Source organism: Cuculus canorus, chromosome 19, assembly GCF_017976375.1.
Source record: "Cuculus canorus isolate bCucCan1 chromosome 19, bCucCan1.pri, whole genome shotgun sequence".
In the NCBI taxonomy this organism is placed as follows: Eukaryota; Metazoa; Chordata; class Aves; order Cuculiformes; family Cuculidae; genus Cuculus; species Cuculus canorus.
The window spans coordinates 9,670,568-9,683,805 of NC_071419.1; positions in this window are offsets into that span (position 1 = coordinate 9,670,568).

Consider the following 13,238-nt stretch of genomic DNA (forward strand, 5'->3'; position numbering starts at 1 on the left):
GCCTTCAGAGTGTCTCCCATGACATACAATTTATTAGTAATTACTCATTACCTTTTTTGCTTTATCACATTGACCAACACAACCGTCGAAAGCAGCCACAGCATTGCAGCTCCTCAGAGAGCAGGACTGCTGCTACAGCTCTGGCAGCAGCTGTAGGAAACCAAGGAAGCTGCTGTGTAAGGGAAGGGGAACAGGGAGCAAAGGGCAGCATCCTCACCAAGGCAGCTACAGTACCTACCCAAGAAGGAAAAAAGACCTCTAGGTGGGCTAGTAACCAGATGACTTCCCGACAAATCCATAGACAAAACCAAAGTTCAAATCAAATGCACAACATACATGGGACATCTTAAGCAAAGGGATGAGCTTAAATACACCTCCAACAGGTGAAAGCTGATGGGTGAAGTCCTCAGATGGTGTTGCTTAGGACAATCAGAGCCAGGTGGAGCACAGGGAGGGAAAGTACCAAAGCCAGGAAGGACACTTCATCTGCACAGTCCTACCCTTTTGCCAGAGCAATTAAGGGATTGTTAAGCAAAATGTGTCCTTAAAAGAACTCCATGCCTGTACTTCTTGCAACCAGGAGTGTCGGTGACCCTTTGTGAATGACCATTGCCATCTCTTCTTTCACCAGATCCTCTCTCTGGTTTTCTTTTTGTCTGTGTTTTCTTCACCTTCACTAAAACTTCCCTGCCACAGCCTCATTACCAATGCTTTTACCAAAGAACACATACACGATTTAATGCCTTTCTGGTGCCTATTAAAATGAGTGTACTTAAAGAAGGATTAAATTAGCCTTGCAAGTTCCTTGTCAGATCACTAGACGTGTTGACTTTTACGTTATTTTCCACTGAAATCTGGGCTTTAAGTGTTTTCTCTCTCAAATTTGTTCTAAAGCATTGTATTCTATATATCCATTAGAAGGGCCTCTTTGCTGTTCTTGTGCCACAATACCATAGCGTTAGGGTTTTCCTTTCTGTGTTGTCCTGAAGTGACAGCTTACAGGTGAGCTCCTATCTGCTGTGAATTGCTGTTCATAGCAACAGTGAGCACTCAGCCTACCACAATGCTGGGCTTCTTGTCCATGCTGTCAGGAGAAAGAGGCGGTAAGAGTGTGGTGGTTGGGAAAAAACGAATCATCTATGGTGCAGGAGGCTGGTAGTTGAACGTGCAACGCTGCAGATGATCCTTATTTTGGGGGATGTATTTCTGATCCATGTGATGTAAAAAAATATTAGGAAGACATTTTTTCCTGTGAGGGTGGGGAGGCCACAGAAGTGGTGGCTGCCCCATCCCTGGAGGTGTTCCAGGCCAGGTTGGATGGGGATTGGAACAACCTAATTGGTGTCCCTGCCCACGGCAAGGGGTGGAACTGGGTGGGCTTATAGGTCCCTTCCAACCTACACCATTCCATGACTCTATGACCTGAATCAAGGAAATTATTTGGTTCTTGGAAAGCCAAAGGAAGTTCAAAGGTGCCTGCAGAACAAATAGTCCTCTACAGCTCACTGCTGGCTTGGAAGAGCATAGTCACCCGCGTTAGAACAAGACACGGACAACTCTGATAGCGTGAAAGATTTATTTTTGCCTTTCTTTTCCTAGCATTTCTTGTAATAAACCTTGCAAAGTTCCCTGTCTGCAGCAAAATAAATGGTAGTTCAGAACTTCCAAGGTTAAGAACGCTAACAGCCTCCTGACCTAACTTTCTGCATCTTTATGCGCATCCCCAGAGAATCTAATTTCCCACTTAAATGCTTTGGTTTGTACCAGGAAAAGAAAATGCTGCCTGGATCAAGCACTAGGAAATATCTCCTAGCAAACAGTGCTAAAATGCTATGGAACAGGGCTCGTTCTGCAGGGAGTGCAGCTCCTGGACCTCCAGGATGCAGCATATCCAGCTTGCACGGTGCTATCAAAGCTACAGCACTGACCACTCTCAGAGACAACACACGGGAACTACTCGTGGCAAAACGCAGCAAACTTTCTGTCCCTGGGAAGTTTGTTGTTGGAAATTAGTGCAAGGAAGCATACAGTCTCTCTTTCCTAGGGAAGGGAGGGCATGTCCTGAGCCATGGACACCACAAGAAGCAGTTAAGAAGAGTGGGAAGCCAAGGTGGCACTGGCCACTCTACGCTTCTGTGTCCCTAATAACTCAGAGACTTGTAAGCTGCAGATGGGGACCACTCTATCCGAGATGCCTTTATGGCTTTGGGAGCTGCTTCTAAGCTAAATCCCTGCAAAGGGAACAGGAGCTTTGCCATGTCTAGCATGGGCCGTGCAGCAATGGGGCAGTGGTAAATCAGCTGCACCAAGAGCTCATTTATATGGAATATCTTGGTCAAGGAGTCCATAGCCCTCAAGACAGCACCTTGTCACAAGGAAGAAAAGCAAGAAGGGGCTCAGGTGGTGGAAGACTAATCAGTCCCTAATGAGTGCTTATTGGTAAAAAGAGGGCACCTGGGAAAGCTTGGCTGGAGGTTACAAGAGCGGAGGGCAGGACGTTCACCAGATACTCCTAACAGAGCTCAGGTAGGAAAGTGGTGTCTGTAGCTGCCTTTGGGTTTTGTTGCTTGGAAGAGCTTTGTAGGGAGCACTGGTTTGAGTAACAGCTTTTCCACAAAGCAAGAAAATACAGCTAGTGAAAATGTGCTGTTTTGTCCTGAACTTTGCTGTTCTCTTATCTGTGCTGGCTTGTGCAGAAGTTGTTGGAGTTAAGGAGAAGCATTCTTCTGTGTGACTGCAGAGCCTGAGGAGGTGAGTAGGCACGTGGGGCAGACAGGCCAAGAGGATGTTGGAGCAAGCAGGTGCCAAGTGTTATCATGGGCTCTGTTGGGGCTGTGGGAAGCTTAAGGGGATGTGAATTCAATGCACAAGAGCTTCTGGAGCTGTAATGTGGCAGTGACTGCCTTCATGACCCCCCTATGTGTGCCTGGGGGAAAGGAGGGTGTCATGCACTGGCTGTCCATCTCCCTGGCTGGCGGTTGGCAGCTCTCCTCCTTTATCATCCTTGCAAGTTTTATCGCCAAGTTTTTATGCAAAGTAGAAAAGCCTCATTAAGCAATGTTGAAAGTGCTCCTCTGTTGCTGTTAAAATGCTACCACTGTGTAAGCGAGCAAAATGTTCTGGTTGGGGTTACACTTGTGCAGGTATAAAATGATGCTGTAAGGTGCAGAGCAGGGGGAAATCGGGCACAGAAATGAAGGTGAACTGACTGAGGTTTTGAACTGTCAGTCTCTAAGTTGGGAAAGCAGCCCAGATATCCTTATTGTAAGTTTAAAATCTAGCTGTACATGCCAAATGTCCTCTCACTTCTCTTACAGAGGTCTAGAAAGCAAATCCAGAAGGACAGTTGTACCCCTTTGGTTTGCTCTGGTATGTCAGCACTTCTTGAAGGTCATGGATATGCGGAGATGTGTTTAATGAGGCTTTTGGAGTTGCACTGTTGCAGTCTTCTGGGGTCTGATCCTCAGACCAGATTATCAGCTGGTGTCAATTGGGCAACTCTGTTACAGCCAAAGATGCTCTTGTGACTTATACCAGGTGAGGCTGTCCTGTTCTTCCTCGCTGCTCAAAGTCCTTCTTGCTGTCACCTTCAGGAGCATCTGACCCATAAAAGACCAACTCACAGTAAATCGTTGTGGAAGCGAACCAGGTGTTATGTTCAGACAGGTTTAGGGATTGCAGCAACAACTAGGCGTGAGCTGGGTACCCAGATGGCCTGAAGAGACCAAGGCACCGCTGGGAGGGATCAAAAGGATCAGAGTGCTGAGGGGGTTTGGCTTAAAGAAAACATCAAATGGAGACCACTCCTTGTGTGCAAACTCCTCTCTGTGCAGACTTCAGCTGGGATCCAGAGCAGGGCTGTTTTTAAGATCAGATTGCTTTGATTTCTGCTCCAAAGAAGAGCTTTGCTGTCCCTGTGGTGGAAGCAGAGAGCCAGGCATCACATGTGGACTTCAGGGCAGTCCTCTCTAGCTGGGTGGCTACAGAAAGCGAGAGCGTCTTGAATAGCTAGCAGCCTCCGTGGGGTGGAATTTGCAATTTCAGATTGTTCAGCTCTAGACTGTAAGAAAAAAAACGCATTGAGGTGGGAATTTTAAGGTGGGCATTTTAAGCCACATAAGGCTCTGAGCCTTGCAGTGGTGCTTTGGGGGACTTGGGGGGGGTGTTGTATTACTATTCTGCACAGAGAGCTCTGAGTTCTGCTGCTAAAAGTCAGGACCCCTTCAGGTGCTTTGCCTGGGAGGAGATTCTCCTGGGCTGGTGCCTGAGTGAATCCCTGATGCCTCAGAGCAGCTGCTACCCCAAAAATGGAGTTGGGTGAGGATCGCATCTCCTTTCCTTTGTAATTCTTTTATTATGAAAGCCTCCAAATGTTACTGAAACGGCATCTCTGTGCCCGAGTCTTGCAGACTTTGCTTCTGCTTTACTTGTGCCATGTAAAAATTGTTTTCATCTGCCTGCTGATGGGCTGGGGCGGAGAGCAGAGCGCAGGATGTATAACTGCAGAACTTGTCAGATAAACCAGTGCTTAAAAATATCCCTCCTCGCTGCATCCCATTACATCTCTTCTCCCCGTTGCCTCATTCAGGATACTATTAACTCAATCGCTTTAGTCGTAGCTCTGCTTACAGCACAGCATTAAGTCAAAATAGAGCAACAGCTGCTTGAGATGCAGCAAAATTCATCTCCACTTTCTATTAGCTGGAGGCTGTGGGCCCACACACCAGGAAGAAGGTAAAAAGCAATTCATATAGGAAAGCTGGAAAATTAAATCTCTTGTACCAAAGAGGAAGATTTAGACCACACGAAAGACCATTTATTCCAGTAGTCTGCTGTCATTCCTGATTCCCAGCAAGGATGTGATGGCAGGGAGATGCTGGCTTGGAGGAGGCAGTCTTTGTTCAGCTGCCCAGGTGAGCAGTTATTCCAAACTTACCAGGAATTTGGTTATCTTAATATAGCTTGGGCTGAATGAAGATATTTTTATTGCAGGCTAAATGAGACATTTTTAATGTCAGCTACTAAATTATCTCATGTAATCTAGTTGCTGCCTCCTGCTGAAGCAATGACTATCTGCGCTTGGGAAAGACAGAATAATTTCCCTACAAATGTCTTCAGAGCAGCACGATTCTGACCTTACTCAGAGGCTCATCACAAAGGTGCTGTGTAGCTACCAGAGCAGAAATCTCTTCCTCAGCCCAGGGTAGATTCCCCTAGGCAGAACAGTCCAGGTGAGGGTCTGGGATGTTGGGCTGAGACCTGTTGCTGGCTCTGTCACTGAGGTGTGTAAGGATCATTTCCTTGCTTGCCCACTTAGTTTTTATTTAGCTCTTACCGGCTTTTATTTAGATGAGACTCTCATTAATAGTATTTAGAGTAGAAATTGGATGGGGTGGGTAGCTCTAGCTCAGGGTCAGGCTGATCATTCAGGAAATGGTCACTAGTTCTGCCCATGGAGTGAGACCAGTTTCCACCTTCAGCGTGCCAGCTCTTGATGACAGATGGAGAGAGGATGCTGTATTAGCAACCCTGAGGCTGAGCCTCCTTTTTTCCACTTGCCAAATGGCAGTATTTCTCTCTTCTCGCAAAGACCGTGGATGTTTTTTTGTGTCTTCAGCTAGTATCACAGGGCTGTCCATGTCCTTGCAGAAAGCAGCTGAGACAAGGGGCTCGAATTTGAGGTTGGATTTGGTGCATCTGTGCTCCATCTTATGCTCTGTGGTGGGGCTGGAATGTCCTTGCACACCTGGGTGGCTGTTGCTGCAGTGCTGTGTTCAGAGTGGAAGGTCTGCATCTTGGGCCCCTCTTCCCTCCAGAGCTTTATCCTATGGTACCCTACCAAACAAATCCTTGAAGAGGCCAAAGTTTGCTCTCCTGAAGTTCGGGGTAGTGAGTTTGCTGTGTGCCCTCCTCGCTGCCCTAAGGTCTTGAACTCTATTTCATGAACACTGCAGCCAAGGCTTCCCTTGAGCTTCGTGTTCCCCACCAGCCCTTCCTTGTTGGTGAAATCAAGGTCCAGCATAGCACCCCTCTTCACTGCTTGGCAAAGCAAGTTATCAATGTACTCCAGGAAGCTCCTGGATTGCTTGTGCCCTGCTGTGATTAACCACATTATGGCCCTGTAGCAGCTTTGCTGCCGGTTAATACCAAGTTAAATCGGTGGGGGCTAGAGCCTTTCTAACTGCTTTTGCTTCTACAGAGTGAGGTTGTTCTTCAAGTGAGACAAAGTGTGGTTGGTAAGTTGCTGAAAAAAGATTGGGCATGCTTTAGCTTTTGAAAGTGGCTTGGGATGAGCTAACCTGGGTACTCCGGCATCTCAAAGAGATTCAGACTGGGGTTACGCAGAGGGTGTTTAACATTCATAGCAGCGCGCTGGCTGCTGGGCTCGCTATGCTTTGTGCATTGCTGCTGGGAGCTCAAGGAGGGCCACAAAGCCAGCTCCTAATAAAAGAATAATATCATTCAGTATAATAATCTAGAGGCTTTACTCTTTGCATCTAAAATGAGCTCAGGTGCCATCTAGTGTAAACGCGTTCTCTTAATGCAGGTGTGACTCTGTCCAGGCTTCTGTTATTTCTTCCTTTCTCTGCTTCGATATGTGAGGTCTAAAATGTACAACTGCTGTAAGAAAAGATATTCAGCCCTTCCCCTGGGAGATCCTGCAGTAAAAACCTCACCAAGTGCCTGCTGGTGCTGTCTGCAGTGCTAAGGGGAGGACAGCAGACATGCAGGTCTCGCCTAGAACACAGAATCATAGAATAGTTTGGGTTGGAAGAGATCTTAAAGTCCATCCCATACCAACCCTCTCCATGGGCAGGGACACCTCCCACTGGATCAGGCTGCCCAAGGCCCATCCAACCTGGCCTTGAACACCTCCAGGGATGGGGCAGCCACATCTTCCCTGGGCAACCTGTGCCAGTGTCTCATGACTCTGAGTGAATAAATTCCTCCTTATGTCCAGTCTAAATCTGCCCCCTCCAGTTTATACCCATTGCCCCTCGTCCTATCACCACAAGCCTTTGTAAACAGTCTCTCCCCAGCTTTCTTGTAGCTCCTTCAGGTACTGGTCGTTGTTAAGGTCTCCTTGGAATCATCTTACATCATCTACTCTACAGCCCAACTGGGGAGACAAAGCAGGACTGGGATGGGATGGATGTGCTGATGTGGGTCTGGGGGAAGTGAGGATGTTCTGGGCTGTCCCTGGTGCACCTGTCCAGGTCTCCTCCCTCTGTAGCACCTGCAAAATGATCATTGGAATAGTTGGCTCCTAAGAAGAGTGAACGGGCTTCATCCAGACTGGGTTGAACTCTGTAGGAGACAATCCTTTCACAGGAGCGAGTGTGCTTGTGGCTGGCGCTGTAATGTAACGCTCTGCCCCAGGTTTCAAAGCACAGAGACTTATTCAACATCCCTCCGTACCCCTGCTCCTCTCTGAGCTGCTGAGTAGGCACCAGCTGCCCAGAGTCCCTGGGGAGTTACAACCCATGAACCACCCCACCACCATCAGGTCAGTAAGCAATGAGGACAGGAAAGATTCTGGAGAGCAGAAGGCTGAAACCATCCTCTGGGGACAAGAGAAGTTGGTACAAAGACGGCTGGTACTGATCAGTGAAGGATGTGTCGTAAGTATTGATTCTTGTCGTTCTTACTTCTAAGGTAAAACAGCTGCTTCTGCCTGCAGAAGTGTTTTATGCCGCTTTAACTGGAGCGCGGATGTCGATGCACAGCCACATACACGCTTGTCTACTGATGTGGTTCTCCCTCCTCATACAAAGGTGAGTAGGAAATACTCAGTTTAACTCCAGTCTGAGACATAAAATCATTAGGGAAAGATGAGCTGATGCCTTCAAAGCTTGCACTGAGGGGATTCTAGTTTTCTTAGGGCACAGGGAAGGGGAGGGCTGGGGACCAGTTCACTGCTGCCACGTGTGGGGCCTCTGCCTGGAGTGAATCTGCTGGGCTCACAGCTTCCAGGACGAGCCAGTCCTGCCTAGGGGGAAGAGAATAAGTATTTTTACATGGCATCAGAGTCATTGGGGAATTGTGACAGGATTTAAATGATGACATAACACGCTTGTCTTTTCTCTGCTGCCTGTGCTAATGAGCATGAATTGAGAGCATTAGAGATCTATCCACAGGCATTAGTGTGTGAGTCAGGGGATCACATCCCTAATTAGTCTCATTCTCTACTGGCAGCCAAGCCCCTTGCCTGTCCAGTGCAGTCAGAAACACGCTCTGATACTCTGGGGTTACACAGGCTTCAGCAGAGAACTGTGCTGCCGTCCATCACATCTTGAGGCTGGACCCACACCGGGCTGTAGAGGGCTTCTTTCACCTTTGTCTCCCTAAGAAATCTAAGCACTTTTCCCCTCTCTTCTGGGGGAGTTGAGGAATGTTATGACAACTCAGACTTTTTTTTTTTTTGTTGAACATGTCTCACTTCAGGAGAACTTTCACCATTCAGAACAGCTTTTTGGGGGGGTTGTGGTTTTGGTTGGTTTTTTTTTTTTTTACTAAAACTAATATTTGTTCCACCAAATACTTAATTTCTATGAGAAAATGAGATTTGGGATACAGGTGGACAAGTAAAAGCCTGCAGAGAGAGGATCCAGGATTCAAGCTTGCCCTGGCTTTTATTCTCATCTCATCATAGAATCATTTGCTTGGAAGACCGTTGAGATCAAGTCAAACTGTACCTGTCCACTACTAAACCAGATCCCTGAGCACCTTGTCTACCTGTCTTTTAAATCCCTCCAGGGATGGGGACTCCACTGCTTCCCTGGGCAGCCTCTGCCAGTGCCCAAGAACCTTTTCAGTGAAGAAATGTTTCCTGGTGTCCCATCTAATCTCCGCTGGTGCACCTTGAGGCCATCTCCTCTTGTCTTATCACTTCTTACTTGGGAGAAGAGAGCAGCACCCACTTCGCTACAATCTCCTTTTGGGCAATTGTAGACAGTGATAAGGGTCTCCCCTCAGCCTCCTTTTCTCCATGCTAAACAACCTCAATTCCCTCAGCTGCCCCTCATAAGGTTTGTTCTCCAGCTCCACTCCCTCTCTGTGGTTGCGCTCCAGCCCCTCGATGTCCTCCTTGCAATGAGGGGTCCAAAACTGAACCCAGGATTTGAGGTGCGGCCTCACCAGCAGCGAGTGCAGAGGCACAATCCCTTCCCTGCTCCTGCTGGCCACGCTGTTTCTGATCCAAACCAGGATGCTGCTGGCCTTCTTGGCCACCTGGGCCACTGCTGGCTCATGCTCAGCTGCTGTCAACCAACATCCCCAGGACCTTCTCTGCCAGGCAGCTTTCCAGCCACTCTTCTCTAAACCTGGAGCACTGCACAGGGTTGTGGTGCCCCCAGCGCTTGGCCTCGTTGAACCACATACTCCTTATTCCCCCATGTGGCCTTTTCAGTGGAACCTCATGAAGTCCCACCAGTGAGGTCTGGCCCGGCAGTGCTGTGGCTATTGATCTGTGGTGGGTGCTGTGAGGGAATCGAGGCTGTAGCTGCTCAGCCAGACGTGCTCCTCTGGCCGGAGATGGATCCCATGGCACCTCTCCCCATCACCCTGATGGCATAAGATTAATTCTGCAAAAGAAAATCACATGGCAGGTGTGATTGATTAGATGTCTTTGCCCTGCTGCATTTAATCGATGACAGGGTATTTATTGCATTATATACTACAAATCAATAGTGATTAGTACCTTGTTAACCTTTTATGTTCTTTTGATTGTCTTCTTGTAATAACAGAGCATCCCTCTGCAGCCTGCCAGACATGGGGTTGAGGTTGAGAGAGGGTTGAGAAGATGAGCGGTGGTGCTTTTGATGAGGAGTGTGACCCTTCAGCCCTGGCGCTTCTCTGAGTAAGTGGAGTAAATGTGGTGTAAACCATCCCCCAACAGGAGAGAGATGCTGAAGGGAAGGTTTGCTTGCCTCCAGGCTCCCATGGTATAAGCTGACAAACATCTCAACCCAGTAACTCTGTGGATACAGTTGAATAGGGAGCAAAACCTCAGGTGTGAGGAATATGCCTGAGGAAGAGAGACCTGCCAGGTGCTCTGGAGAATTTTGACATTGTCACAGCAGGAGTGAGCTGCTCCCTGCTGACTTTTTTTGCATTGCGCTTGCCCCCAGGACGCAGGACAATCTCTATCATGACCCTAAAGGTGATAGTCTCAATGAGAAGCTGTAAGAATTAACCCCTCTTTCTCCACAGGGGTGTTTGTTCCTCCACATCTGGGCAAGCAGACCTCAAAGATGAGTGTTCCTGCTTGTTGGGCTGAGTTGTGCTCCTGATGCAAACCTGTGGGATAGTGCATCCCACTGCAGGCAACTGCATTTCCCCCACTGCTGAAAACGTGGTTGGGAGGCTGGCCCGTAAATCCTGCCAGGCTGACAGGCTTCCACAAGTTATAGACTTCAATAAGTTTATTTGATTTGGATAAATGTCTTCAAATTAGATAAATGCCTTCAACATCAAATTAGCTCGGTGTGAATTTGTCAGTTCTTGGTGTGAGTGAAGCCCCTGGATTTCCCACCTGCTGGGAGGCTGAACTTGTGCAAATGAGCTCTGCAGTGCTCAGGGACTGCGCTGAAATTGCCGGATTATTAAGACAGAGCTTCCAAAAGGGACTGTACTTCCCTCGGGTTCATTCTATACTCTCCAGCCCCAGTGACTGCCGTTGGTAAGATCACAGCTCATGCGATTGCACTGGCTTGGGTGCCTCCACTACAGCTGCTGGAGAAGTCGGAGCTCTGGTGTGCAGATTCCCAGTATGAGACAGTCCTTGCCTGAAGGGAGGAGACAAATTAGGCTGCTGAGCTGAGGATGATGTACCCAGCAGGAGGAGAATTCAGGGCTGGAGGCATAAATTTATACTATGGCACTTGCCGTGTGCAAGGTTAGACCCCAGATGGTGCATGAAGGCAACATTAAGGATAAAGAGTCTGCACTCTCCCCTCTATTGAAGCATCAGGCAACTTCCCATGCAAATCCAGCTAGTCCTCCTCTGCGCATCTGGGTGAGGACGCTGGAATACTTGACAATTCCCCAGTTAATATAAACAAGCCCAGTCCTGTGAATTGCCTGTACCCCTAAGGCTGGCTCCTTCGGGATGTGCTGCCCACACTGCTGCTCCACAGACTTCACTGTGTCCTTTATGCACTGAGACTTTTAACAGTCAAGGTGCCCAAATCGGAGATCGGGCAATGATAAAGACTGCTGTTCCTCAGCAAGTCTCTGCTTTGCCTGTCCGTAACAGCCAGCCCCACATCGTGGCTCACAGATGATTTGTGCTGGGCACTTAAAAAAAATAAAATGAAGAAGCCAGTGACGCAAGTGACTTTTTCTTTCAGGCATTTCAGAAAGGACTGGAGAGAGCATAAGTGAAAGAAAACACCAGAGAGGGAAGGAGGATTGCAGCTCTCGAACCTCCTGGCACTGCGATGCGGGGTTACACTCAGTGGTGTTGGCACAGAGGAGACATCACTGCAGGTGAAACTTCTTAGAGTTGGAAGAGGTTTTGGTTTTTTTCACCAGAAAATGTAGCTTTATCTAAAGTAAATGCTTTCCCAAAGTGGGGGTTTGTTTTAAATTGAATTGCTTTGACTTTAGGTTTTAATAAGTGGAAAGCATTCCAATGGCATTAATACGAAGTGTTTCTGGTGATATAGGGGGAGGTGTTTGATTTGATTAACTTTTAAATCCAGGCAGTATTGAAATGACTGATAAATTGTAGTGTCTAAAAGACTGATAAGCTGTAATCCGGTGGTGTCCCACCGTATGGAAACACTGTTTCTATGATTTGGAGCTAAACTTTTCCTTTGATCTTCTATTGCACACGGGAAAACAATTCCAGCCCCATTAGACCTGTTTCAGGCTGGCTTTGCTCAGCAACAGTCTCAGCGTGGCACTGAACAATAAAAGCGTAATGATTTGTAGGTATGAAGATGCAGGAACGTTTAGGAATGTCTGAGTTCCATCCCTCCTCTTCCTGCCTGGACTTTGCCCCTAAGCATCCCCTCCTGGCTCTTGGCTGGGATGCATCAAACTGAACTTGTTCTGATGAAGAATGTCAGAACCCATCAATAATTGGAAACGTTCCTGTTGCGAGTGGGTTAGAGCTATGCTCATAACTCGGAGCTTAGAAAAATCCCCCTTGAAATGATGATTTCTCACTGGTCCCAGGACTTTTCTTTAAATCCAACTTCTGCCTGTTGCACCTGGAGCTGGAGGGATGGAGCATGCGTGTCTGCTGTTCGTGCAGCTCCCAGCACGACAGGGAACTCGTGTCTGTGTTGTGCTGGATTTGGCTTTAGCACAAGACGAATGGTGAGGTGTGTGCTGGAGCCTGCAGAGCCCAGGACCTCTGTGAGAAAACCCTCACAATGGTTTTTCCTCTGCATCGGCTATTTCTGTAGATTGCTTGGCTGCGGCGCTCAGCCGATTTCTCACCCATGCTGAGGAAAGCGCAGGTTCAAGCAGCACCAAGCAGTCCAGCCGGCCGGGGACAGAGGATTGGGAGCCAATCTGCTAAACAGGGATTTAGCCAAGAGGCATCCCCCAGTGCCAGCCATCTCCTAATACTCCCTTAAGGAGCCTAGCAGCACAGGCAGCTGCTGCGTCCTCCCTGGCCTTCCTCGCAGTTCAGTTCAATCCTCCAACTCGGCAACAAGGCATTTCCAAACAGAATTGTGTTTCCTTGTCTTCTTGCTACAGTGGCTTTTAATTAGGAGCACAGCTGTTCTGGAAACATAGAGCTCACTTTTCAAAGAGTGCTCTGGAAAGCGATTACAAAGGATTAAAGTGGAAAGGTTAGGCAATTTATTCATCTGGGACTTAGCAAATGCATTGGATTATTTTGTGCTGTGAGGATGATTTAAAAAAAAAAAAAGGAAAATAACACCCTTTCAGCTCTTGCTAGCTTTAAGGTGTGCTGCTGGGTGTTGGATCTGGAATTGCTGGACTCCGTGATTCCCCTCTTGGTACCAAAGGTCCAGTTCAGTCAGGAGTTGCCCCAGGAATGAATATGGACTCTGTGTTCACTAATCTCAGCTCCAAAGGACCACTTACCTGGATGTTTGTAGAGCATCGCCATTTGTATCACACCAGGCATTGACTTCGCACCCTCAGCATGTGCTGGCAATTCCCCAGCTGGCTGAGCTCCCTTTTTGAAAGGACTATTTTGATTTACAGTGGTGAGAATCAGGCCTGTTGCTCCATGCAGCCTCACGCAGGTACTG